The sequence below is a fragment of the Chrysemys picta genome, chromosome 12 (assembly GCF_011386835.1).
Source record: "Chrysemys picta bellii isolate R12L10 chromosome 12, ASM1138683v2, whole genome shotgun sequence".
NCBI lineage: Eukaryota > Metazoa > Chordata > Testudines > Emydidae > Chrysemys > Chrysemys picta.
This window is the reverse complement of record NC_088802.1, coordinates 34,140,904-34,154,395: the sequence shown is the minus strand read 5'-3', so window position 1 is coordinate 34,154,395 and position 13,492 is coordinate 34,140,904. Positions and strand designations below refer to the sequence as shown.

The 13,492-nt window shown below is 49.7% G+C and overlaps 1 long non-coding RNA gene across 2 annotated transcripts; it reads left to right on the top strand.

Annotated features, from left to right (window-relative positions):
- The first annotated feature begins 3,186 nt into the window (after window positions 1-3,186).
- LOC112058985 (uncharacterized) lies at window positions 3,187-5,319 on the top strand. Of its 2 annotated transcripts, none has more exons than XR_010591788.1 (3): window positions 3,187-3,379; window positions 4,510-4,633; window positions 4,991-5,319. It is a non-coding gene; the product is annotated as an uncharacterized LOC112058985 (long non-coding RNA). The 2 variants fall into 2 exon arrangements; XR_002888180.3 differs by having other exon boundaries at window positions 3,187-3,428.
- Window positions 5,320-13,492: the final 8,173 nt, after the last annotated feature.

The following is a 13,492-nucleotide window of genomic DNA, read 5'->3' as shown; positions in this document are numbered from 1 at the left end:
AGTGGTTTTAGCACTCACCTGGAATGTGGAAGACCTGGGTTGAATTCCTCCCTCTGCCTGATGGAGAGCAAAGATTTGAATTCGGGTCTCCCGCCTCTCAGGAAAATGCTCCAACCACTAAAAAGTCATGGAAGCAGAGGGATTGGATCCTGGGTGTACAAGGAGAGACTGAGGGAACCCTACTCCCCCATCAGAACATCCCACAGCTCAGTAGCTAGAGCACTCCCTTGAGAGATGTACGAGATGAGACCCCTGTTCAAATCCTTCCTCCCCATGAGGCAGAGGGGGAATTGAACCAGGGTCTCCCCCCAGCCCCCTGGGGGCTCTGACCAGTGGGCTAACAGTTGTAGGTGCAGCTCCCCTTCCACCCGCCAGATTTTGAGGAGGACTCAAGCCAGGAGGTGGCCTCTGAACACCCCTCCCAGACCAGGCCCTGTAGGCAAGTGAGGTGCTCCTCCACTTGTCTTCCCCCAGCTTGTGGATGGCTCTGGGGCTTAGGCAGGAGATAGGGATCCAGATACCAAAAGGAGGCAGCAGTGCACATGCCCAGAGGCAGGGGCCAAGTTTGAGCACCTACAGGGTTACATGGCAGCCAAGTGTGGGGTTCTGTGAGGCACAGTGGTGCCTAAAACTGCAACTTAGACACATAAGTGGATCTGGGACTATGTGATTTTGTGACAGGGTGGCCTGTAATAGCAGGGGCTAGACTCAATGACCCAAGAGGGCCCTGCTAGTCCTATGGCCCTAGGCCTTACCCAGGCTCATGCAGGGAGTGTGTGGTAGGGCCGGGAATTGAACCTGGTCTCCTCAGTCCCAGGCAAGTGCACCAGCCACTGGCCTGTCCGTCTTCTTGGTCCTGCCACCCCTGTCCCTGCTCCCCATACCACCATGCAAAATATGCACAGACAATGTAGCTGCTTTGCCTATCCCATCAAAGCCCTGTTAGAGTGGAACAAGTGACCACTGGGAGAGGCTGTGAGAAGCTCAGTGCTTCAGGTGACCTGCTGGTCATGAGCCAGTCTCTGGGAGGGTTTGAGCCTCAGAGACAAACCCTTCATCAGTCACTGTCACTCTTTGCCTGGTATGTCACAGTCACACTTTACAGCCTCCTCTCAGCTGCATGCGGTGCTATTGATTTGCTTGTGGCCTGTCCCAAGTGACCAGGAAAGGTCACGTTTCAAGCTGAAAAGGCTGACACAAAGTTCCTGTCTACATACAAAGGGGTCCATTAAAAATGCCCTCAACAGATGAGATCAAATGGTGACCGTAGCCTGAAATCCCTGGGTACAGAAAGGGCAAAGATGCAGTAGTGACAGATGCCTTAGGACAGGGAGATGCCCAATCTTTGCCCAACTGAGGGCTGTGTGGCAACTTGTCACTGGCCCAAAGTCATTCTTAATTTGCATAAAAGGGAACAAATTAGAGCTGCCCTCCTCTTTAATTAATACAAAGAGTAGCCAGCGGACACTGCAGGTTCCAGCAGGCCATGCTCTGTGGATCCAAGTGGGCCAATATTCTCCCTATGCATCACCTTAGGTCACATTGTAGAATTGTATGAGCCGCACCCAGGGGCCACATTTTGTTTGCTCCTGTTCTGAGAGAAGCCAGAGTGTGCTGGGGTCAAAGAGACACAGAATCAGTCAGCCTGGAGCTTACCGACAAGTGCTACATGTACCACGGCACCTCCGGAACCAAGCTATAGCTCAGCAGAGACAAAGCACCAAATGGACATGTGTCAAGGCTGGATCCCCACTTTGAACTTTAGGGTACAAATGTAGGGGCCTGCATGAAAACTTCTAAGCTTAACTACCAGCTTAGCTCTGGTTCCGCTGCCACCATTTCAATGGATTCCATTTCTGGGAAGCCTTGAAAAACCTTCACCAATTCCCTGGTGAATACAGATCCAAACCCCTTGGATCTAAAACAAGGAGAAATTAACCATTCCCCCTCCTTCCTCCCACCAACTCCTGGTGAATACAGTTCCAAACCCCCTGGGATCTACAACAGGGAGAAATTAACCATCCCCCCTCCTTCCTCCCACCAACTCCTGGTGAATCAAGATCCAAACCCCTTGGATCTTAAAACAAGGAAAAATCAATCAGGTTCTAAAAAGAAAGCTTTTAATTAAAGAAAAAGGTAAAAATCATCTCTGTAAAATCAGTATGGAAATAACCTTACAGGGTAATCAAACTTAAAGAGCTCAGAGGACTCCCCTCTAGTCTTAGGTTCAAAGTACAGCAAACAAAGATAAACACTCTAGTAAAAGGTACATTTACAAGTTGAGAAAACAAAGGAAAACTAACACGCCTTGCCTGGATATTTACTTACAAGTTTGAAATAGGAGAGACTTGTTTAGAAAGATGTGGAGAACCTGGATTGATGTCTGGTCCCTCTCAGTCCCGAGAACGAACACACTCCCAAACAAAGAACACAACCAAAAGCCTTCCCCCCCCAAGATTTGAAAGTATCTTGTCCCCTTATTGGTCCTTTAGGTCAGATGCCAGCCAGGTTACCTGAGCTTCTTAACCCTTTACAGGGAAAAGGATTTTGGAGTCTCTGGCCAGGAGGGATTTTATAGTACTGTACACAGGACAGCTGTTACCCTTCCCTTTATAGTTATGACAATATGAAAAGTGAACTCTCCTTTTTCCCTAAAGTGATCTCTCTGGTTTGGGGCAGGGCAGGATGAGGTATGGGACTTGGCACTATTCCTGCCCATGCTAAACCATTCCCATGCTATAGAGTTGACAACTCAACACTCTTCACCAGCAACAAGTATTTAATACAGAGTAAAATACAACATTCATTCTTCTCTGAGGGGAAAGGGGAAAGCTCCAAATGTCCCCAATGTTAGACTGTATCTACAAAGTATGGTCCATATAACAAACCCTGGAAACAGACAGAAGGTTAATGCGTGATGATCTGGATTATTATATAGTGCCAAGGATATAAAGAAAGCTCTACAGCAGTAAAATTCACCTCTAACAAGGTCCCTGTCCATTAATCTTAAACTAGATTAGTATATTTGAAAGCCATAAGGGACTATTACGATAACCTAACAAGCCAGAAAATGACACCCAATAAATTCTGCATCGAGCCCATAACTTCTGGCTGAACCACCAGCAGATCGTTTAGAGAAAACATCCCATCTTGATTTAAAGACTTCAAGTGATGCAGAAACCACCACATTCCCTGGAAAGTTGTTCCAATTGTTAATTATCCTCACTGTGTGGTGGGGGTTTTTGTTTGTTTGTTTTGTTCTAATTGTGTCTTATTTCCAGTTTGAATTGGACTATCTTCAGCTTCCAACTCCTGGATCTTGTTATGATTTTGGCTGGTGCATCAAAGAGGCCTCTGCTATCAGAAATCCTCTCCCCATGTAAGTACTTACAGACTGTGATCAAATCCATCTCGTATCCTTCTCTTTGGTAAGTAAATTAGATTGAGCTTCTTAAATTTCTCACTGTAAGGCAGGTTTCCCAGACCTTGAATTGTTCTTGTGGCTCTCTGCTGAACACTTTCCAGGTGAGAGCCTGGCTCTCCTTACATGAGTCCTTACTCATGCAAAACTCTCAGTATAAAGTCAATGGGCCCAATGCTTCTTTTAGTGTAGCTTTGGCTGAAGGAGTGCAGGATCTGGCCCTAGAATTTTATCCAGCTTAGATCACAGCATATTTCAATGCTAAGGCACTCTTGCACTGTATAAATGAATAGGGAGCCGCAGAAGTTGAAATTTCAATTTATTCTGACCACTACAATTGTATGCAAAACTGTTCTATCCAGGGATGGCCACAGGGAGAGAGGCAAACTGCCACAGTTGAAGTCAGTGGAGATGCCTGAGCTACCTTAAGAGAGGGCTGCCGGCAGAGTGTTTTTTTTTGATTGAGCACAGCACCTTTGGATTTCGCTCCATCCCTTGGTCTATACTGACCTGAGTTTGCAAACCCTCAGATTCTCCCTGCACTCCCTGAATCATGAGGAAGGGGAAGATATGTGAGGCTGGGCAGTAGGAGGCGGCTGGGGGGGGAGGGAGATTCTCGTTGGAGGGCTTGAATTGTTTAACATCTTTGCTATGGCTGCAATATTATGAGCTAGAAGTAACTAAGGGAGTCTGTTTATTTAACACGTGCACAGTATATCCCTGAAGAATGTCAAGGGCACCTCTAACATGGCATGGGCTTCCTTACTGCATTGGAAATCTAAAGCAATAAGATAAATGAATAATGCACCCAGGTCTGAGTGGGGAGGCTGCGCACTGTCTGGGCTCTAGATGCATCCCAAACACACTTGTTGCAGGATTTGTCTAATACATTTGATTACATTGTCACGTTATAGACCCATGAGACACAAGGAGGAAGAGCGTAGAGCCATAGACAGAAGAAAATCACATTTGCAGGTTACTGTCATTGCACAGAATGGCTGAATAGTATGTTTATTTCAGCAGAGCAGAGCATATGCGAATATTATTCCTATTGTGACCTATCCTGAACTGCACTCTTTGCAATACAGGTCCCACGAAGGAGGGAGGCGAGGACGGAGGAATGAAATACAAAGCCCCTCAATTATGCCAATATGTTTTTATGAGCATCAGCCTGTGGCTCCATTCTCAGCTCTGCCAGCTCACAGATTTTGGGTATGTTGCGGCCCTTCAGTGTGCCTCAGTTTCCCTATTTGTACAATGGGAATATTATCATTTGGCCACCTTTGTAAAGTGCTTTGGGAACTATGAGGGGAAAGGGCTAAAGAAGCAGAGTATTCTTACTATAGAAGTGCCGTGCAGTCATATTAAATGACCCTTTAAGCTCTCTGCACATGGAACTCCTATTGATTTCAAAGGGAGGGCTTGCAAGATTGAGCCTGTATAGTTCTGTAACTCCAAATTTGATTTAACAGAGGAAGCTCAAAGCATGGGGCAGCTCGGAATATTTTTCTTTTCCAATGTTTGGGTTACTTTTAAGTTTAATCCTAGCTCTGAGTTTCCCATGTTTAGAACGGATCGCTACAAGATTTTTGTACTCTCTACTCCTGATCTGAATTCCGGCTTGACCAAATTGTCTGGGAATGCTGTGCCTAGCAGAAACATGTCTCTGAAGGGTGACTTTGACATAACATCAAAAGGATGAGAGCGACTGATGCCATGTCAGTATCTCTGGGGCAGAAACCCTTCCAGCAACGGACACATCAAAACATCTTCTTAGTTGTCCTGACCCACCGGAATTTGAGTCTGCTAACAAAGAGGCAGTGTTGGTATCCGTGTTTCCCAAGATGTCTGGCTTGCCTGCCTGGTTAACATTGATTTTAAGTAAATGTTTGCTTTGAGGTATGTTTTGCCTGCGCCCTGTTGTAATCTGGAGTCGTTCCCATGCATTCTGCAAGGGGCACTGAAATCTCAGCCTCACAAAGGAGCAGTCACTTAGCATTAGCTCCTGCACAATGCAGCCGTGCCTCCCTCTTGGCCATGGCAGATTTGTGTTTCCCCAGCAAAACTCGTCCATTGAAAACCCCGAGAAAAAAAGAGCTTAAATGTATTCTCTTGAGAGAGGGTCTCACGGGGGGGAGGGAGCACTCAAAGGGCTGGGGACAAAGACATGGAGGTATCTCAGAAGAGAGATCCCATGAAGGGGGGGATGTCTTACCAATGGGGGTCCCAGGATGGAGGCTTAAACAGACGTCTCACAGAGAGGGGAGTGCATATGATGGGGGGCTGGGATTGTCTAGGTGAGGGTTAGTGTCTCATGGAGGCAGATCCTGGGGGGTGGAATCTGGGGGGCTCAGAAGGGACACGCTTCTCACTAAGGGATGGCAGGAGTGGGCTATCCAGGTGACTGGAGGGGTTGTGGGGGGCAAACCTTGGTCCGTAATGGATGGGACTGTTCTTGGGGGATTTGTCTGAGGTGCTGCTGGCTAGCACTTGGCGCGAGGGAAAGGGGCTGTGTGGTTGCGGATTTTTAATAGACAGTCTGTAAATAGTTAAATGAAACTGAAAACTGTGTCTCCACTGGACTGGGGCCTCAGCTTCTGGCCTTCCACTCTGCTGGGAGCCGGAGAGTGGGACAGACGCTTTGACTGGGATTAGCACAGCTTTGGGGAATAGAAATGGGCAGATGGGACCCCCAGCGCCCTGCTCTCCCTCTCAGGCATGTGAGGACCTTGGTCACACACACAGCCCCGAGGAGGGGCAGGGCGCCAGGGGCTCAGCCCCAAACCCTGAGAACAACGGGCATGAGAGTGTGTGTGGGGAGGGGGTGAAAGGGGAGAAGGGGAAGAGGTACCTGGGGGAGAGTTATTGCTCTGCACAGGCATTGTGGGATGCAGGGCAGCATTTCCCATAGTTCCTTGGCTCTGTGCGGTTGGGAGGCCCCCAACCTCTGCACTGCCACTAACTCCAGTCCCAGAGGACAATAGGAGTTTCCATTGCTTCTCTATCCACATGCTGAACTGACTCCCCGAGCTGGGCATTTCCACTCAGGAGCAGGTGGTCTGATCCATGAGTCACACACAGCTCAATGGGATTCGAGCTGCTGGGCAGACTGGGGAAACATAACCCAAAGCACAGCCACTCTGTGAGGAGGAGGTGGAGGCTGCGGGAAGGCAGAGATGCTAAGAGAGACCTTGGCAGAGACAGTGGGTACGGGGCGCATGCTCAGGGGTATTACATGACACAACGTGAGCCTTACCATGCAAAACGCTGAGCACCTGCAAATCCCAGTGAGCTCAGCACCTCACAGGATCGGGGCCCTGGTGCAGGGAGGCAATCGTCTTTCCATATATGGCCCTGGTGCAGCCACCCCGGGACATTCGCCCATTTCTGGGCATCTCATCACCAGAGAGATATTGGCAAACTGGGAAAGAGCAACAAGGGTGTGGGGAGTGATGTAGGAGGAGAGACAGAAAGAGTTAAATGTGTATTACCGAGCTAACTACAGCCTGCCTGTGTGGGGAGGTGATAACTGACTGCAAACTCTTCCAGCCTGGAGAAGGGCCAGGGCGGGTGTGTCTACACTGCAATTGGGACAGCACAGACAGGCCTACCGGGGCTAGCTTTGCTCAAGACATCTTGCTAACAATAGGCCAGTGTAGCTGCAACAGCATAGGCTAGGCACACGAGTGCGTAGCTCGGGCCCTGGGCAGGATTGCACTCCAGCAGCTAGCCCATGCTGCCACCTGCGCTGCTGTGGCTCCTTTAGCATGAGAGCTCGCTCAAAGCTAGCACTGAGTGCGTCTACACAGGCTGCAATCACTTCTGCAGGCAGAGGCTTCGTGTGGTGCAAATGGGTGCAACGGGGACGAATGGGATGGAGAGAACCGGGGATGTTCGGCTGAAGCTCAGGAAAACCTTTCTGACAGTGAGATGGCTTTGGAGGTGGGATAGTCTCTCAAGGGGAGCGCTGGCAGCTCCACCCTGGCTGGAGAATTAACAGCAGAGGGAACAATCCTGCCCTGGGTGGGAGACTATTGTTTTACGGTGGGTCTGATCTCCTGAATGGCCCATCTCTAATTCTAGGATGCTCTGGCTCTATCTGCTCTATTGGCAATGTTTCTATTGCAGGGGGAATGATGCCAACCTGTATTTAAGCTCCTGTGCCATCTGTAAAAACCAGGAAACAGCTATTTTCTATCCCATGGAAAGCGTTATTAGTGATGCTGGAGTGAGAGGGTTTCCACATGCGGATGTGTGTCACTTCGCCCACGCATGTCACGCAGCACACTTACTGCATGCTCGTTCAGGAGGGAGGAACAGGGCATTAACTTGTCTCTCTCTTGCAGCGTGGCCGCAGGCCCCAGTTCTCTCATTTGGTTTGTGTGCAAAGAAAAGAAAAATAATAGAGCTGCGCGCTGGGCACTGAGGAGCCAGGAGTCCCTAGGGACTGCCTGGGAGCCTGACTTCTGTCCCTGGAGGAGGAACTTCCTAGCAGTCATCTTGATTAGGCTGTGGAACAATGACAGGAGGATTGTGGGGTCTGCAAAATGGACTGGGAGTGCCCAGTGTATGACTCAATCTCTTGCCCCATCTCTGAAACCAGGCAGCATGGAGGCTGAGACAGGGGAGGATCAATGGGGGAGCACACAGGCAAGCTTGGAACAGCATGGCTGGGCCCCAAGAGACAAACACAGGAGCTGGAGGGCTGTGTGGCTCAGGCCCGGTTGCTGCAAGCCCAGGGTGCATGCCAATTCTACATCTCCAGACCTCCATCCAGCCTCCTCCCAAGAATCAGCCCCCCACCACCAGTCCCAACCAGTCTCCTTCCCAATACACCCACAGTAGGTCTTCTCCTGAATGCAGACCCTCACTCCAGACACCAAACAGCTTCCTTGCCACTGTAGATCCATTCCCTCGCACACCTTCAGCTGGTCCACTCCCCAGCACAGAGTCTACCACTCACAACCAGCCTCCTTCTCCGAGCAGAATCCTCAGCCCTCTTCCCACTGCACATCGCCCTCATGCCAGGGGGGCTGGGCTATTGTTTCATCATGTTATAGAGAAAAGGTGCAGCCATGAAGCTCAGGATCAGAACTCCCCAAAGCTGGAAGCTTGGAGTAGGGTTGGCTCCACCTCTTATTTTTCTGTCTCCTCCCTGAGCTGCAGTGAGCATGGCTCACTATGGCGCTTCTAACATTTACCCTGTCTACGTAGCATCTTCACTGACCCTGGCTAATACAGAGTTTCCATGTTAGACTGTTCCATCCTTGTATAAAATACACCAAACTCATCAGCACCCAAAAACTGGAGATAGGGGTGCCAACCCTCCACAAAGAACAGCCCCTGGGACATTAATGAAGGGCAAAAAAATCTGCAATGTACCCTACAGAGTGTCGTCTGTGGAGACTACCTGTCCCATCAAGACCTGCTCCATCAGTGACCTCTCATGTGTCTGAGCTGTTACCACAGGCAGCCCTGGGGTATTACATACACGGTGGCTGCAAACTGCTCCAGTTAGTGCAGACCTTAGGTGTCAGACAAGTCACCAATGTGGCCAGTGTGGCCACTGGTTGGGCAAGTTTGGGAGCCACTGGCACAGCACTTACATGGATGAAGCTGGCAATAAAGCTGCGCCCCAAGAGGATCAGGTCTCTCCAGAAGGATTATAGTTCCCCCGTACGGTGTGAGCCCTCTTGTGCACTGGACACTGGAGCAAGTGGATCACTGAGAGCATCTCTCAAAACTCAGCAAGCCCCAGAGAGCCCTACTGGGCACCACTTCCCAGGAGTTCCCGTTCAAAGGCCTTGTGTCCTGGAGTCCAAAGAAAGCCATTGATACTCCGCCTGCGGAGCTCGCTTTTTGAAATGCAAATTTCATAGGTCTCTGCCAGAGACAAATTACTACAGTGTGGATAAAGAGCCGCTAAAAAGAGCCGTCTCTCTGCTGCGAGGGGTTTGATGGCCAGGCGCAAAAAGTCGACTTCCAAGCTCCCAGTGTTCGCGGGAGAGCAGAGCTGGTGGCTCCCATCCCCAATCTGCTTTCATACATTAAAGCCCACTTTCAAACAATACAAGGAGAAGGACACAAATATTTGCAGAAACAGCAGGTCTCCCCTGCTGCTAACGGGTGGGGGCATTTGTTTAAAGAACAAGGGGATTTCCTCTTTTGGTACCACAGAGATGTTACAGGGCTTCATGGAGTGAAAATCCACCCATTGACATGGGTGACATGCTCCGTGTCTTTCACTTACAGAATCTATCTACCTGGGGGAAGATTTGAAAGTCAATGGGAAAGTCAAAGTGCCTAACTACCATGTGTGCCTTTGAAAATCAATATCTATCTCTCTGTCTCTCTATCTCTCTATCTCTGTCTGTCTGTCACTCCAATAGCTACCACTATCTCATTCAATAGATCTAAATTAAAAAACAGGAGGTCCAATGCTTCCTTTAACCTCTGCAGGCAGACTAGATAGCAAACTTTGGAGCAGGCCCTATCTGCAGCCAATGCAGTGAGCAGGAGCGGCGCCAGGGTTTTTGCCGCCCTAGGCGGCAGCACTCCTCCTCTGAGCATTCGATGGTGGGAGTCTTTCCGCTCCATGTCTTCGGAGCACTTCGGTGGCGGGTCCCGGAGCGAGTGAAGGACCCGCTGCCGAATTTCCGCCGAGGATCCGGAGCGGAAGGACCCCCCGCCGCTGAATTTCCGCCGAGGACGGCAAAATGCCGCCCCCAAATCCTGCCGCCCTAGGCGACCGCCTAGGGTCGCCTAGTGGAAGCGCCGGCCCTGGCAGTGGGGCCTCCTCTGGACACTGCAATAACACACATAACAGTAACGAGGACTCGATCTGTGAGGGGCAGGGGTTGTGCTCTGCAGTGCACTGTCCTCTTTCCCTCTAACCTGCAAAGCACCCTTCTGTGGGGTCTCTGTGGGATTCAGTCTCCCACAGCTTTAGTGGGGCTGGGGCTGGAGGGATGTCCTCTCTCCAGAGAAACATGCCCTCCACCCCAATGGGAAATCCTGGTGCAAACCCGAGCCAGCAGTGACTCATGTGGCATCCACTACCACCACGGATTGGAAGATCCCCTGCCAGTGGGGGAAGCTAGGAGTGCCTGAGCAGATCCATGCTCCCACTCCCCTTGCATGGGGACCAGGCAACAATGCAGGGATGACAGATCTCTGCAGTTGGCCCTGGACACTAGGGGTTTGCAGGCTCTTTGGGCTGAATGCCCTGCTACTTCTGGGATGTTTTAGCGTACACCACCCACACAACATATGAGCAAGGAGGAAACCCCACCAGTCCAAAGGCTTCCTGCTCGTATGTGGGAATCACCTGCTCTGGAGGCCCTGTGACTGAGGGGTTCCCCGCACTGATCTGCTAGTGAAGAAATCACCAGCATCCCTCCCACACGTAGGTTTCTGAGCTGACAGCTGAGCCTGATGGATGTTGAGAGCCAGCAAAGAAACCACATGGCCCCGTCAGACTCAAAGCCAGAGAGAATTAGAGGAAATAGATGCGTAAATGGAATCAGCAAACGCGTCTGAATCCAAAGGAGGCAGCTCTGCACATGTCTGAAATGAACATGCCGGCTTTAATGAGTTGAGCATCACACTCAAACGTCTCCTTGACACTGGCAATAATAATCCTATTTGCCAGTGCCTGGAAGAGCCGAAACTGCTCAGAGAGCACCCATCAGGGATCAGCTGGATACTGTGTTAAGCAGGAATTAGCTCTCCTTTCAGCAGTCTCTGGGTGTATTATCAGTGATAATGCTGCCTAAATCTTTGGGGGTGGGGTGGGACGGGAAGTTACATTTGACAGAAATAGCACAGAAAATTACTCTCACACAAAAATACACATTCATGTATGTGCACACACACACACACACATTGGGAGAAGATCAGTAATTCCTAGGATTGTCAATGCTTTATGCCAATCTATTAATATCATTGGCACCTTTCCCAAGAAACTGCTGACATGCAACTGGATTGTGAAAGCAAGTTAACCTCCTAAACTGCTTTGTATGTCATTAGGAATTACTAGGAATTGCCGCTGTATGTGCCAAGACTACAAACGTAGTGTCCCAGCGAAACGCCAGTTATTTATAGTCTCGGAACAGGAAGAACTCAGTGTTCTTTTTGTTTATTTAGGAGAAATTATATTTACCACTCAGCACAATGCTAGACCTCTTTTTTCTCTGATGGCCCAGAAACCTCAGCTGGGGTTCAAACACGGGGCTTCCCAGTGAGTTGAGGGAGAACTAAAGTGCGGGAAGGATTGTAGAACACAGGACAAGGAGTATCAACAGTTCTGTGTTATAGTCACAGCTTTGCCCCTGGTTTGCTGTCAGATCCCGGGCAAGTCACTCTGGCCCAGATCCTCAAAGGTATTTAGGTGCCTTAACTCCCATAGGTGCCTACATACCTTTAAGGATGTGGGCCTCAGTTTCTCCATCTGCAAAAAGGGGCTAATGATGCAGTAGAATCAGTATTCACTGAACCCCACTTTGCTGAATCGCCTCATTTACTGAATTCCCAGTGGGTCACCCTGTAAATAAGGCAGTTCCAAAGTCAATGCAGTAAATCAGGGTCCTCATCTCTGTGGAGCTCCACCACAGGAGCTTTTGCCTTGCAGAGCTTCGTCCTTCCACAGGGAAATCCCAGCTCTCAGGACTGACTGCTACAAGGGACCTGGCTGCACCAGCCTCTCTCCTCCTTCACATCCCTCCTTAAAACTCATCTCTCCATGCAACGCCTCCTCCTTGCTTCATCTCAGGGAGAATCCCTGCAGCCTGCCTGACCCTGTCTGCCTTCCTAGGTCTTGTCCTGGCTCATGTGGATTGGAAGCTCTTTGGGGCATGCTCTTTGGGGCATGCCCCAGCACCAGGGCCGGCTCTAGGCACCAGCAAAACAAGCTGGTGCTTGGGGCAGCACATTTTTAGGGGTGGCATGGCCAGCGCCAGAATGCCGCCCCTAAAAATGTGCCCCGGCCACCCTAGCTCACCTCCGCTGCTGCTGCCACGGTGCGCGAAACAGCTGATTTGCGCGCCGCTACTCGCCCTCCCTCCCAGGCTCTCAAACCTGGGAGGGAGGGGGAGATCCCCAGTGGCCGTTTCGCGTGCCGCTGCTCCCCCTCCCTCCCAGACTTGAGAGCCTGGGAGGGAGGGGGAGAAGTGGCGCCCACGCCGCAGCCACTTGGAGTCTCCCCCTCCCTCCCAGGCTCTCAAAAAAACAACTGAGGAGAGTTGGCAGTTTTTCAAAGGGACACTATTAAGGGCCCAAAAGCAAGCTATTCTGCTGGTTAGGAAAGATAGAAAATGTGGCAAAAGACCACCTTGGCTTAACCACGAGATCTTGCATGATCTAAAAAATAAAAAGGAGTCATATAAAAAATGGAAACTAGGACAGATTACAAAGGATGAATATAGGCAAACAACACAGGAATGGAGGGGCAAGATTAGAAAGGCAAAGGCACAAAATGAGCTCAAACTAGCTACGGGAATAAAGGGAAACAAGACTTTTTATCAATACATTAGAAGCAAGAGGAAGACCAAAGACAGGGTAGGCCCACTGCTTAGTGAAGAGGGAGAAACAGTAACAGGAAACTTGGAAATGGCAGAGATGCTTAATGGCTTCTTTGTTTCGGTCTTCACCGAGAAATCTGAAGGAATGCCTAACATAGTGAATGCTAATGGGAAGGGGGTAGATTTAGCAGATAAAATAAAAAAAGAACAAGTTAAAAATCACTTAGAAAAGTTAGATGCCTGCAAGTCACCAGGGCCTGATGAAATGCATCCTAGAATACTCAAGGAGCTAATAGAGGAGGTATCTGAGCCTCTAGCTATTATCTTTGGAAAATCATGGGAGACGGGAGAGATTCCAGAAGACTGGAAAAGGGCAAATATAGTGCCCATCTATAAAAAGGGAAATAAAAACAACCCAGGAAACTACAGACCAGTTTAGTTTAACTTCTGTGCCAGGGAAGATAATGGAGCAAGTAATTAAGGAAATCATCTGCAAACACTTGGAAGGTGGTAAGGTGATAGGGAACAGCCAGCATGGATTTGTGAAGAACAA